Here is a 13,847-nt window from a genome sequence, read left to right on the forward strand (position 1 = left end):
TCCACATCTCTAATTCCAGCATTTGATAGGTTGAGGCCTGAAGGTCAGTGGTTTAAGGACAGCCTCAAGTATCACAGAGAGAACTCACCCTGTTTCAAAATACCAGAAAGCAAAAGAAACAACGGCCAGCATGGGGGTTAGGGATAGCATTGTAAGATGTACTACACTGGTAAAGTGTCCTGTACCATTTGAGTTCCCTGAGAAGATGGCTGTGAAAGCTGAGATGCTCATCTCCCCTTGTCTTAGGATTAGGGTGCCCTACCTGGAATTCTGACAGGGAAGGAAGAGAACAGTGAAACAGCCCAAGAAGAAGAACGCTGTGCCCCTAAGAGCTAGAAGGTAAACTGCTCCCTGCCAGCAGAGGTTATGATTGTCATGAAACAAAAGTTCCTGCAGCAGAGCATGGTGGTCCAGGATTTTAATTCTAGCGCTCAGGAGGTAGAAGCAGGAAGACCTCTGTGTGAGGAAAGCTTGGTCTACATGGAGAGCTCTAGGTCAACCAGGGCTACAATGAGACCCTGTCCCTCTCACACACACAAAGAGGGTGGACAAGATGGTTCAGTGGGTAAAGCATTTGCCACCGGATGATGCAAGCCAGACAACCTGAGTTCCAGTCCCAGAGCCCTCATGAAAGTGAAGGAGAATGAAGCGGGAGGGAAGGGTTCCAGGAGAGTCGGAGGGAAAGAATTCAGGCTGGATATGATCAAAATACTACACACAGACAGACACACACACACACACACACACACACACACACACACACACCACACACCACATCTTAGTTACGGTTTGAAGTTTTTTGGATTTTTTGTTTTCTAAGACAGAGTTTCACTGTGTACCTCTAGTTGCTCTGTAGACCAGGCTGGCCTCAAACTCACAGAGATTCCCCCGTCTCTGCCTCCCAAGTGCCTAAAGGGATCAAAGGCATGCTCCGTAGAGTTTTTATTGCTGTGATGAGATACCATGACCAAAGCAACTTGGAGAAGAAACGGTTAATTTGGCTTATGCATCCCATGTCACTCTAAGTCCTTGAAGGAAGTCAGGACAGGAACTCAAACGTGGCAGGAACCTGAAGGCAGGAGCTGATGTCAAGGCCATGGAGGAGTGCTGCTTACTGGCTTGCTCCCCTCGGCTAGTCAGCCTGCTTTCTTATAGAACCCAGGATGACTAGCCTAAGGGTGACTCCACCCACAATGGGCTGGGCCCATCCATATCAATGACTAACTAAGAAAATGACCTTCAGGCTTTCGTACAACCTGATCTTACAGAGGCATTTCTCAACTAAGGCTCCCTCCTCTGATGACTCTAGCTAGCTCAGTAGTTGTCAACCTGTGGGTCATGACCCCTTTAGTGGGTGGAACAACCCTGTCACAGGGGTTGCATACCAGACATCCTGTGTATAACATGTTTACATTAGGATAACAGTAGCAAAATTACACTCATGTAGTAGCAAAGAAATACTTTTATGGTTGGGGGGTCACCACAACAGGAGGAACAGTATTAAAGGGTTGCAGTATTAGAAAGGTTGAGAAGCACTGTTCTAGCTTGGGTCAAGTTGGCATAAAACTAGCCAGCACTATCACTCTGTGTGTGTGTGTGTGTGTGTGTGTGTGTGTGTGTGTGTGTGTGTGTGTTGTGTGTGTATGAAAAAATAAATAAAAATAATTAAGAAAAATAATGAATGGTTGGGTAGCTGGGTAGTGGTGGTTAGTCCCAGCACCTGGGAGGCAGAGGCAGACAGATCTCTGAGTTTAAAGCCAGCCTCGGGGCTGGAGAGATGGCTCAGCGGTTAAGAGCACTGACTGCTCTTCCAGAGGTCCTGAGTTCAAATCCCAGCAACTACATGGTGGCTCACAACCCTCTGTAATGGGGTCCAATGCACTCTTCTGGTGTGTCTGAAGACAGCTACAGTGTACTCATATACAAAATAAATAAATCTTTAAAAAAAAATAAATAAAGCCAGCCTGGTCTACAGAGTAAGTTCCAGGACAGGCAGAGCTATACAGAGATATCCTGTCTCAAAAAACAAAGAAAAAGACAAAGAAAGAGAGGGAGGGAAGAAGGAAGAAAGGAAGTAGGAGAAGAAAAGAAAAGAAAAAAAAGCAACAGACTTAGATGTAGCTATTTAACCACAAAGTAAATAAAAAGTCTGGATGTATTTTAAAATCATAGAAGTGAACAGCGTCTAACTGAGTTTCAGTATTGTGTACCAGGAATTGAACTCAGGCTCCCACATGCTAAATAACTACCAATGAGCTATATCTTTAACCTTCTTTCTCTTTGTTTTGAGACCTGGTCTCATTAAGTTGTCCACACTGGCCTTGAACTCATTCTGCAGCCAATGTAGACCTTGAATTTGCAATCCTCCTGGCTCAGTCTTCCAAGCAGCACTACCAGGCTTCACTACATTTAAATACCAGACCATTTTTGTTTGTTTCTTTGGCTTCCTCAAAACATTTTTATTATGCTTATTTGTGTGCATGTATGTATGTGTATATGTATGTGTGGCACACACACACATGTGTGTGTACATGCATGCATGTGTAAGAAGGTTTAGGAGTGGGTTTTCTCCTACCCTGTGGGTCCCAGGGATGAAAGAAACTCAGGTCATTAGGCTTGGCAGCCAGTGTTTTTACCTGCTAAGCCACATTGTGGTCTGTAATTTAATTAATTAATTAATTTTTAACAAGATCTTTACCTGTACCTTGAGCTAATCTGGAACAATCAAATCAGCAACCCCCATTTCAGCTCTGAATGTAGGTTTTACTACGTTGCTCAAACTTCTCCTGCAGAGCAGGTGACCCTCTGCCTCAACCCCACAAGTAGCCACCACTGCCTTCTTCATTGTTGGCTCCCTTTTATCTTGTTTTATTTACTTTGAGGCAGGATCTCTCTGTGCATCCCTGGTGATCCTGGAGCACTTCCTGCAGGGTACTCATGAGGATCCACCTGCCTCTGCCCCCCTGGTCTATGAAACCACAGCTGGCCCTGTTTAGTCAATTTCAATAATTCCTAAGTATTATACATATACACAGAATAGCAGTGATGAGCTTCCTCCTTCTCGTCCCTCTAAGGGTCCCAGGCGATGGGGTAATGGTAGGCGCCAAGAAAAGAGGCTCCCATTTGAGAAGGGTAAGAAAGTTGTGGGGAGATCTTCTGGATTTTCCTACCCTGTCCTGATCATTTTCTTTTATAGCCTATGATGGTTTGTATATGCTCGATGGAGTGGCCCTATTAGAAGGTGTGGCCCTGTTGGAGTAGGCGTGTCACTGCGGGTTCTGGCTTTAAGACCCTCATCCTAGTTGCCTGGAAGCCAGTCTCCACTAGCAGCCTTCAGATGAAGATGTAGAATTCTCAGCTCCTCCTGCACCATGCCTGCCTAGATGTTGCCATGCTCCTGCCTTGATGACAATGGACTGAACTTCTGAAACTGTAAGCCAGCCCCAGTTAAATGTTGTCCTTATAATGTTGCCTTGGTCATGGTGTCTGTTCACAGCAGTAAAACCCTGACTAAGACACAACCCAACTTCAGGTACACTGCATAAATGCGTACAATAATTATTTGTGTGTATGAAAGAGTCAGAGAGAGAAAGAAAGAGATCAGAAACTGTTGTGGAGTTAGATGATGTCAGATATGGCTGCAGCAGGCTGGGGACATAACTTAATGGTAGAACATGCATATACTTTACCTGCTGAAGGCCCTGGATTCTACCCCATAAAAGGAGAAAGTATTTCGAAATGGTTTGCTTCTCAAGTAGCAAGGAAAGGCGGGGGGGGGGGGGGGGGGGGGGGCAAATTTGCTGAGATTCGCCGGACCACCGGACACAGACAATCTCAGTCTTAACAGCAGGCAACTTGGGCCTGGCAGAGTGCAGGCCTTAGGGTTATTTAATATGCAGTAGTTGGGAGGGCAGACCAAAAGCTAGTCTCCAGTCTCTGTCTAGAGTTCCAGATCAAGTCTGAGCAGGTGCAGTGGCTCTGTCTGGAACCTGCTGACTAACCTTGTAAAATCCAGGGCGCCTCGCTCTTCACCAAGGAAAGCACCGTCCTCACTCCCCAGCCCTCCTCCCTCTCTTTGCCTGGGACAGCTGTTAATAGGACAATTACCCAAGAAGCAAAAGAAAGATCCCATGCTGATGTGTCATCAGTCCCGGTATATCCATTAAATCAGACTGAGAAGAAGTTGGCTGGAAAAAGTGAGAGCATGCCCTTGCTCCCTAAGGGAGGGGCTGACAGCCATCAGAGAGCCTGCGGTAAGAAGAGCAGTGGGAAATGGGGTGAGAGCTGGCTGTAATGCGTGGGGATTTGGGGGGGTGTCACAAAAGAGGTAGCCAAGGGGCCATTGGATTGGCTCACCAGGTAAAGACATTTGCCATGTCCTATGATCTGAGTTTGGTCCCTGGGACTGACATGGAAAAAGAAGAAAACTGACTCCACACAGTTGTCCTCTGACAACATGGGTGCTGTAATGTGTGTGTACAACTGTGGGCACGCACACATGCAGGCACGCACGCATGCACACACGCATGAAATAAATAAAAAATTAAAAAAGGGGTCTAAGGCATACACTGAAGTGCCCATGCTCCTAGGGATGCACACTGACCCTGCCACCTCTCCAATAGGACAAGCTGCTTCTGTAGGCACCTCTGCCCTCTGTCGTGACTGATGGATGAGTGAGGCCAGTCAGGAAGCCCTCAGAGAAAGGGCTGCGAGAAGAGAGAGTGACTGGAACCTGCTTTGTCCCCAAGTGCTGCCTCTCTAGATGTCTACTTTCTTCCCTTCTTTAAAAATGTCTGAACGGTGGGGTTGGGGATTTAGCTCAGTGGTAGAGCGCTTAAGGCCCTGGGTTCGGTCCCCAGCTCCGGAAAAAAAAGAAAAAAGAAAAAAAAATGTCTGAACGGCTGGGTATAGTAGGGCATGCCCGTGGAGGCAGGGATCCCAGCTTCTGGAGCCAGCAGATCTCTGTGAGTTCCAAGCCAGTTAGGACTACCTGCTGAGACCTTGTCTCAAAACAAAACAAAATTGTTTAGCTTGGTGTGGTGATGGTTCCCTATAATCCCAGGAGGATGAGGCAAGAGAATTGAGAGCAGGAGTCAAGACCAGGGTACGTGGTGAGACACTGCATGTAAAAAAAAAAAAGTCAGAACTCAGTTATATTGTGTGACTATGTTCTTGTTTTAATCCCAGGTGTGGGGTATGGGGCTGCTTCCGATTGTCCCTAGCAGCTGACTGTGATGTGTCTCATGCTCTGGCAGGGGCATGATTCTACGAGCTGAGGTTAGTTTATGTTTGGAACTCTGGGAGCTCTTTAGGGGGTATAAAAATGCCAGAGCCCCGAGAGGCTGTGGCAGCTGTTGCTTCCCCTGCTGCTGTGGTTTGTCTAGTGATCTGAGTGAAGAGAGAAGAAGAAATTGGATATCCTAACAACAGCAAAGGTTGGACTTGCCTCAAGGAGCTGAAAGCCCCTAATCAGCAGGAAGTAGTCTAAAGAGATCTCCGCCCCTTTCCCTTCTAACCTTCTTTCTCGCCTACCTAGTTTTAGGGGGTTGGAAGGGATTGGGGTGGAGAAGGGTGTCAGATATAAGAACCCAGTACAGTAGTCAAAAAGCTAAATACATGGTGGTGCATATCTTATAATCCTAGCATTCTGGAGCTGGAGGCAGGAAGATCTGGAGTTCAAGGCCAGCCTTCTCATATAGCAAGTGTGAGGAGGAGAATCTAAGGCTAACCTAGGGATACATGAGAACTGTCTTTAAAAAACAAATCCATACATAGGAGTGTCTCTCTCCCTTTCTCCAACACTATGTAATCCAGGGGAATAGACCAGATGACTGCCTGGGATTGCTTTCCTATGGCCCTCCTGTGAGATTCTAGGGGTATAGCCTGTCAATGCTAAAATGTTAATGTGTCTTACGCAGGAAATCAATCGGTCTTCCAGCTATTTCAGACGTGTAGTGCATTTCCTTCTGTGGCAATCATCCTTCGAAAGTGTGTTCCCACCAACCCGTCAGAGGAGGCATACCTCCTCCACGTGCTGCCAGCTCTCTTCTGGATCCTGTTACTACAACGCTTCTCAACCTTGGCTGCACAAGAATCACCTAGGGATGGGTTAGGGATTTAGCTCAGTGGTAGAGCACTTGCCTAGCAAGCGCAAGGCCCTGGGTTCGGTCCCCAGCTCCGAAAAAAAAAAAAAAAAAAAAAAAAGGGAGCTCAGAAAAAGAGCAGCGGCACAGCTCCACCCCACACTGATTAGATCCACTCCCCATCCCCCTTCAGAATTGAAAACCAGCCGTTTGTAACGATTTCCTCAGATGATCCTAATATGTAGACCGAGTAGAGAATAACTCACTAGCTTGGAACGAGAATCCAGGTAGGACAAAAACAAGAGTCATCCTAATGCTCAGACGAGGATGCATGCTCTTCTTGACCTCTACAATGAAAACACCTCATTGTTCATTCATATCTCTGTGTAGCATTTTTTGAAGCTGAGCTCAACTGTCCCATAGGTCTCCCAGAATTGCCTCAAACAAAATTGGGCAATGTTTGTTGTGTAGCTCTCAGCCTGATGTGTTGCAATCAGACAGGTGCATTGTGAGATGGGGAGAGAGGGTGGTTCAGATTTAGATGGGTTTAAAAATCCCAGCTTTGCCACTAATTGGACTAGCCTTAGCTAAATGAAGACAACAATTCTGATCGGCAAATCTTAAAACTCAGATTACAGGGGTTGGGGATTTAGCTCAGTGGTAGAGCGCTTGCCTAGGAAGCGCAAGGCCCTGGGTTTGGTCCCCAGCTCCGGAAAAAAAAAAGGAAAAAAAAAAAAAAACTCAGATTACAGCCAGGCAAGGGGGTGCCTAGCACTTGGGAGTTCAAGGCTAGACCAAGAAGTACACTGAGCTCCAGACCAGCCACTGTCTCAGAACAAAGAAGTCAGGATTCGTATGTAAAGCCATTCATAAATGGGGCTGAGCTGAGTATAGGGCTTATTATTTATTATTTATTTATTTTTTAGACCAGATCTCATGTAGATGAGGATGGTCTTGAGCTTGCTAAGTAATCGAGGCTATTCCCGCCTCTGCCTCTCAAGAGACTGGGATATAAACATGCACCACCAGGCCAGGCTTCCTTTTTTGGCCATTTCTCTCTCCCCACCCACTCTGCAGCTTTGTCTCAGAGAAAGCAGAGGCTCTGAAGGAGTGAGAGCTGTCTCCAGCATGGCCCCCACTGAAACCCATCCTGCAGCTACAGCAGGGACACGTTCGATCTCTGTCCAACACAACACTGCACACATCTCACCTTCCGAAACACACACCCCTCCCCCTTTTGACATTAGAGCAGGAAGGACTGCGGTTGGTGCTTGAGAGAGCTGTTTCTTCTTGTCACCCAGGAACAGATGCTGAAATCCCAGGACAGACAGCACAGACAAGGCAGCAGCAGGGGGGTGAGTCAGAGGAATCAGAATGATCTCCTCTCCAAGAACTGACAAGGCCCACAGGAGAACCCCACTGGAAACGCCTGTCTCTTGGGGGTTCCAGAAGAAAAAGAAACGTCATGAGTGCAACTGTGGCATGGGCTCTGAATTAGAGAGGTACAGCCCTCCCAATATCACACAATTATACAACCCTGGAAGAAGCAGAGAAAAAGAGAACCCCAAAGACTACACGTTGGTTTTGTCTTTAAGGGTTTACTTTGATTTTTATTCATGTGTATATGTGTGTATGAATGTCACATGTGTGTAGTCTTTGTGGGGTCCAAAGAGAGGACTTTGGAGACCCTGCAGCTAGAGTTAGAGTTACAGGAGGCTGTAAGCTGCCTCACTTCCTTGATGTACATAAAACTCAGGTGCTCTGAAAGTGAAGCAAGTGCTTCCTCTCTCTCTCTCTCTCTCTCTCCCCCCCCCCCCACCCCCCACCACTTCGTGCCCCTTTCCCTGATTTTTCAAGACAGGATTTCTTTGTACAGCCCTGGCTATCCCAGAACTCATGTGTAGATGTGTAGGTTAGGCTAGCCTCAAACTCAGAGAGAACCATCTGCCTTTTTCTCCCAAGTACTGGGACTAAAGGCGTGCATCACCACCTCCCAGCTCGAAGCAAGCGCTTTTAGACCAGGCTAGCCTCAAACTAACAGAGATCTCACTGTCTCCACCTCTCAAGTGCTGGGATCAAGGGTATGTGCCACCAAGCCTAGGCCTTGTTTTGCCTTTTGAGATAGAGTCTCCCTATGTATCCCAGGTTGTCCTCAAACTTGCAATCCTCCTGCCTTAGCTCTTCTCAGAAGCTAGGATTACAGGCATGTACCAGTACACCTAGCTCTGCCCTATATTTTGTGAGGCAACCGTGTGCTTGTTCATATGTGTGCAGGCGCACATATGTGTAGGTCACAGGACAAGCTCAGGTGTCATCTTCAAGAACCCTGCTCACCTGCCTGATACTGGGTCTCTTACTGGCCCGGAGCTCCCAATTAGACCAGAGTGGTTGGCCAGCAAGCCCTCGAGATTCTCATATGGCTGTCTCCCAAGGATGGCCACCCATGTTGGCACATGGCTCTGAAGACTGAACTCGGGTCTAAGGCTTGAGAAGCAAGCTCTTTACTGACTACCTAGCCATAGAGCCTTAACTCTGGCCAGACTACCAAGCTGATTATCTCTTGTTGCACCTGTATGCTTTTCTGGGTCCGGCTATGAACTGGAAGGTTCTCTTCCAGTGATAACATTGTGAATGACACTATCTAACATCATCTCCATTTGGGAGCCTGCCCGTCTACTTGGAAGCTCGCTAATGATATACCTGTCAGACCCAAAGTCCCCCTTCCCCAAAATGGCCGTACTACTGACATTGTCCTAAAAACAAGGACTGGTACTGGGTGAACAAGCGTAAAGGTTTCTGCTCACAAGAAAAAGTAGATCTGGGGGCTGGAGAGATGGCTCAGCGGTTAAGAGCACTGACTGCTCTTCCAGAGGTCCTGAGTTCAATTCCCAGCAACCACATGGTGGCTCACAACCATCTATACCAGATTCTGGTGTATCTGAAGACAGCTACAATGTACCTATATATACTAAATAAATAAAATATTTAAAAAAAAAAAGTAGATCTGTTCACTGGGAACTTCCCTTGACCTTCCCCCAAAGGCCAACTACCTTTGGTGGCAAAGGGTTCCTAGTTCCTAATCAGCTCAGTCAGCTCAGATCCCTACCCTACTGGCTGTCATATAAGATCTTCTCTCTGTTCAGCCATTTTGTTATTCTCTCCATGCCACACCCCCGCCCAAGAGATAGCCTTGACAGTTTGATCCACAATAAACCTTTATTTCTGCTCATGAAGCAGTCTAGTTCCGTAGCTTCTCTGCTCCAGCGGGTAAGGTAGCCACCGCTGAAAGGAGGTTTGGAGAATCCCAGGGGTTCTGTTGAGCGCTTCAGTGGGGCTATCGTTGAAGAACATCTCATTTTTTGAAATGATTTTTTCTTTAGGTTTTATATATATAGGGGCATGCTTGTGCCCCACCTACTTCCAGTGCCCACAGAAAGCAGATGAGAGCACTGGAGATACAGACAGTTTGGTGAGCCGCCGCATGGGTTCCAGGAACTGAACCCAGGTCCTCTGAAAGAGCAGTCAGTGCGCTTAACCACTGAGCCATCTCTCCAGCCCCAACATACATCCCTTAGAATGACGAACACGACGGTTCTGAACTTGCTGACTCATCACTGGAATGTAAAGCGATCTCGGTGATTCTGAGACTGGCAGCAACAGGCGGAGCTGGTGGAGCGCTCAAGGTTGTGTGGCTCCTGTTCCTTCCAGCCTCCCTATTCCCAGTTCCCACTCCCTCCCTGCCTGGCACCTTCCTCATGCCCTATAGGGCCACCCCAGCACCCTCAGGCTCCTATCTCCCCAGGTCTTCTGTCCCTTCTTTGGAAGATCAACCTGCTCCCAGTGTGGGTACCATGTACCAAACGGAGGCTAGGAAATGACCTGAGGAACTTCGGATGCTGTTCTTATGCAAATGAGCTCAAAAAATAGGACTGTTACAAAAATAAATAATAATCCAACCTCCCCCCCCTTAAATTATAAAATAACTTCTCTGTGTTTGGGGAGTCAGCTGGCATTCTCTCCAAAATTCTGGAACTGCTTCTGGGTGTGGGCGGCCTCGGTGACCTTGAGCACACTGAACTGCTGTCTTCTTGCTGAGGGGCCTGCTCTCACCCACCGTGATGACGGAACCTATCTGCAGGCCCCCCGAAGCAGGGGACAGGCGCACAGATGTGTTCTTACAATGCTTTTCAAAGCAATTATAGTAGATGTAATAGAGTCCCTTTGGGTGATAATGGTCCTCTTCATCCTCAACTCGGTCACCACGCTGGGTGGCCCCCTCATGTGGCGGAGATATTAGGAGTGTATGGGGCATTTTGTTTTTCCTATATAGGTGCCCTCCATGGATTCTTTGAATATCTGGAAGCCTGCACTGATATTCTTGTAGTACGGAGGAGGAGACTTGTTCTTATCAGTTTCTCCCAGCCAAACCCTCTTCTTGTTTGAAAGATCTCGGGAGGCTTTTGTCAAGCACGCTCAGCCTGAATGCCCACTGTCTTCCCTGCAGCCTGAGAAAAAGCCACATCAACTGTATAACATATCCAGCCAGCATGACCACCAATCTGACTTCTCATGATCTAGAATCCAGACGAAATGCCCAAAGACTGACTCCCCACCACACACACACGATGCACCACATACTAGACTAGACTCCCAATTACAACTCTGATGGCCTTTGAGGAAGACATGGTCACACCTTCACAGGAAGACTGAATCAGTGGATGGCTACCAGGGCGTCTTCCTGGCTCACTGTTACTTTGTCCTGTTCCTAGTTCAAATCTTACTTGTTTGCTTAGTTGGATTGTCGTTGTAACATTTATTTATTGTTTATGTACATTCATGTGTGCATGCCTCAGGCATGTCTTTAATCCCAATGTTTGCCCTTGGACCCCGGACAAGGAGCTGAGGTGCACATCTTACATACCAAAGCAGACCTGGCCGCCGGGTTCTCCCAGCATCCCTCAGTCTCTACCTGACATTCCCTGCCCCCAACCCTGAACTTTTCAGCCCAGAGGTTGAGCTGCCCTTCCCCCAGAGGTTCTCCCCTATATAGTCCAAACATATAGGGACTTTTTGTTCTCTCTCTCTCTCTCTCCCTCTCTTTCTCCATCTCTCCCCCCTCAGTCTACCCCTCCCCCTCTGTCTTTCTCTCTTTTCCTTCTCTTCTCTCTCTGCAGGCATGCACCCTTTCTCTCCCTGCCCTCCATGGCCACTCCCCTGGCCTCAACCCTTGGGGCCAGTGAACTGGCCTGACAGCAGCTTCCTAATAAACCTGCCTTTAATAATATACTCTGGCTTGAATTGGCTCATTTCATCAGCAGAGAAATAACCAAGCCATCAGATGGTGCTGAAACCCTGGGTTTGAATTGGTTCATTTCACCAGCGTAGAAATAACCTAACACCCAGTACTCAGGAAGCAGAGAAAGAAAGATCTCTCTGAGTTCGAGGCCAAGTTCCAGGATAGCAAGGGCTACACAGAGAAATCCCAATTTGAAGAACAAACAAACAAAACAAAACAAAAAGGAAAAAAGAAAAGAAACTTTGGGGCTAGAGAGTCAGCTTAGTGGTTAAGAGCACCGACTGCTCTTCCAGAGGCCCCAGCACCCACATGGCAGCTCACAACTATTAGAGTCATTTATGGGATGCGTTGTGCTCCACTCTACCCCACAGAGCTCCTGAATAAGACACAGAAACTTGGTATTATCGTTACAAGCTGTTTGCACTATGCTGGGCAGGTTCTGACCTATTCTGACCTATATCCCAGCCATCAGCTCTGCCTTACTTGCTGTTTGAGTCTCTCCCAGCTAACTCTGCTCCATATGTGTCCTCAGGGAGAATTCCTCTTGGCCATGTGGGTCCATCCCACAGTCATGGATACCTCCTCCTCTCGGAGACTCCTCACTCAATTCTAAGTCCCGCCTTCCTTTCCTTTGTGCCCAGTCATAAGCCCCAGCCATTTATTGACCAATCAGGGATTATTGGGGAACAGTCTTGACAGTACATAGGTTAATACAGTGCCCCGAGATCAGGTTACAACCCGGATAGGGGCACAAAACTCAGCTTCTGAATACATAGCATCTGTCTGTAACTCTCGCACAGACAGACATGTAGGCAAAACACCAATGCACATAAAGTAAAAATCGTTTATATATTCTAAGTCAGAAGACTAATTGTTTCTTGCTCCCACCATGTCCATTCTGAGGATTAAACTCAGGCCAGAAAGAGAGCATGGAAACAAACTCAGTGTGAGACCTAGCTAGTGACATTGAGTGACCAGCAGAGCTGCCTTTCGATGAGTCGTCATCATCACCATCATCATCATCATTATTAATTGGACTTTTGGTTTCTTTGTGTAGCCCTGACTGTTCTGGAACTCACTCTGTAGACCAAAATGACCTTGAACTGCCTTCCTCTGCCTCCCAAGTGCTGGATTAAAGGTATATACCTATACTATACCACACCCAGATGATGATGATGATGATGATTATTGAAACAGGCTCTCCCTGTGCAGCCCTAGCTAGCCTAGAACTTGCTGTGTAGACCAAGCTGGCCTCAAACTCACAGAAGTACACCTGTTTCTGCTTCCCAAATGCTGGGATTAAAGGCATGCACCTCCATACCCAGCACAGTTTGTTTGTTTTTGCGTGTGCTAGCTTGTCCATGTGTGCCCCACATGTGTGAAATGCCCGTGGAAGCTAGAAGAGGTATCGGATCCCCAGGAACCTGAGTCACAGGTGGTTGTAAGCCACATGACGGGGGTGTGGGAACTGAACTCAGGTCTCCGGCAAGAACATTGAATTCTTTTGACTAGGGAGCTGTCTCTCCAGTCCCCTTGATGAGGATATTTAAGAAGAAACTTTCAGGGGTTGGGGATTTAGCTCAGTGGTAGAGCGCTTGCCTAGGAAGCGCAAGGCCCTGGGTTTGGTCCCCAGCTCCGAAAAAAAGATCCAAAAAAAAAAAAAAAAAAAAAAAGAAGAAACTTTCAGGCACTAAAGTGGCTCAGTAGGTAAAGGCACTTGACACCAAGCCGGACAAACTAAATCCAACCCCAGGACCTAGAAAGCAGAAGAAGGGAATTGACACTCGTAGGCTGTCTCTGACCTCCACACGAGCACACCCTCCCCCCATCAATACGTAGTAAGCAAGTAAATAAATAAATAAATGGATAAATAAAAGGATCAGTATGTGTAATTTTTAAAAGCAACAACAAAAAAAAAGATGGGCCGAAGAGACAGCTCAGTGGTTAAGAGCACCAACTGCTCTTCCAGAGGTCCTGAGTTCAATTCCCAGCAACCTCATGGCGGCTCACAACCATCTGTAACTCCAAGATTTGACACCCTCACACTTAGACATGCATGCAGGTGACACGCCGACACACATGAAACTAAAAAAAGAAAAAGGTGAAAGTCGGAAAGAGAAAGGCTCGGTGTCTTTAAGTGGAAAGAAGTCTGGTGTGACTGCAATGCTGTATACTGAGGCTCTTAAGGTCAGAATGGGGAAACCTGCCCTGTCCCAAGCCTGGGAACCCTCCCACTCAACTGCCTAGCCCAATCAGCAGCTTGAACAGGTCACATGAAGTCTGACTCTGCTCAATGGATATGTCCAAAAACACCTCCTTCCTAGACATGGTGGCTTTGACAAAAGCCATACAGTGAGAGCTCTTGTGTATGACATATCTGTCAGTGTTCTGAATGCCTGGCTGCCCAAGCACCGGTAACTACCTCACTCTATGTGTTGTACTCTGGCGGGGTAGTCGCAGGCTCAGGC

The 13,847-nt window shown here is 47.3% G+C and overlaps 1 long non-coding RNA gene and 1 pseudogene across 1 annotated transcript; one reads left to right on the top strand and one right to left on the bottom strand.

Moving 5' to 3' along the window:
- The first annotated feature begins 4,143 nt into the window (after nt 1–4,143).
- On the top strand, nt 4,144–7,852 carry LOC120095287 (uncharacterized). Its single transcript, XR_015632042.1, has 3 exons — nt 4,144–4,253; nt 5,188–5,277; nt 5,919–7,852. It is a non-coding gene; the product is annotated as an uncharacterized LOC120095287 (long non-coding RNA).
- Nucleotides 7,853–9,986: 2,134 nt separating this feature from the next.
- Nucleotides 9,987–10,654, bottom strand: LOC148003088 (small ribosomal subunit protein uS17 pseudogene; annotated as a pseudogene).
- Between the last annotated feature and the right edge of the window lie 3,193 nt (nt 10,655–13,847).

Source organism: Rattus norvegicus, chromosome 10, assembly GCF_021556685.1.
Source record: "Rattus norvegicus strain SHRSP/BbbUtx chromosome 10, alternate assembly SHRSP_T2T, whole genome shotgun sequence".
NCBI lineage: Eukaryota > Metazoa > Chordata > Mammalia > Rodentia > Muridae > Rattus > Rattus norvegicus.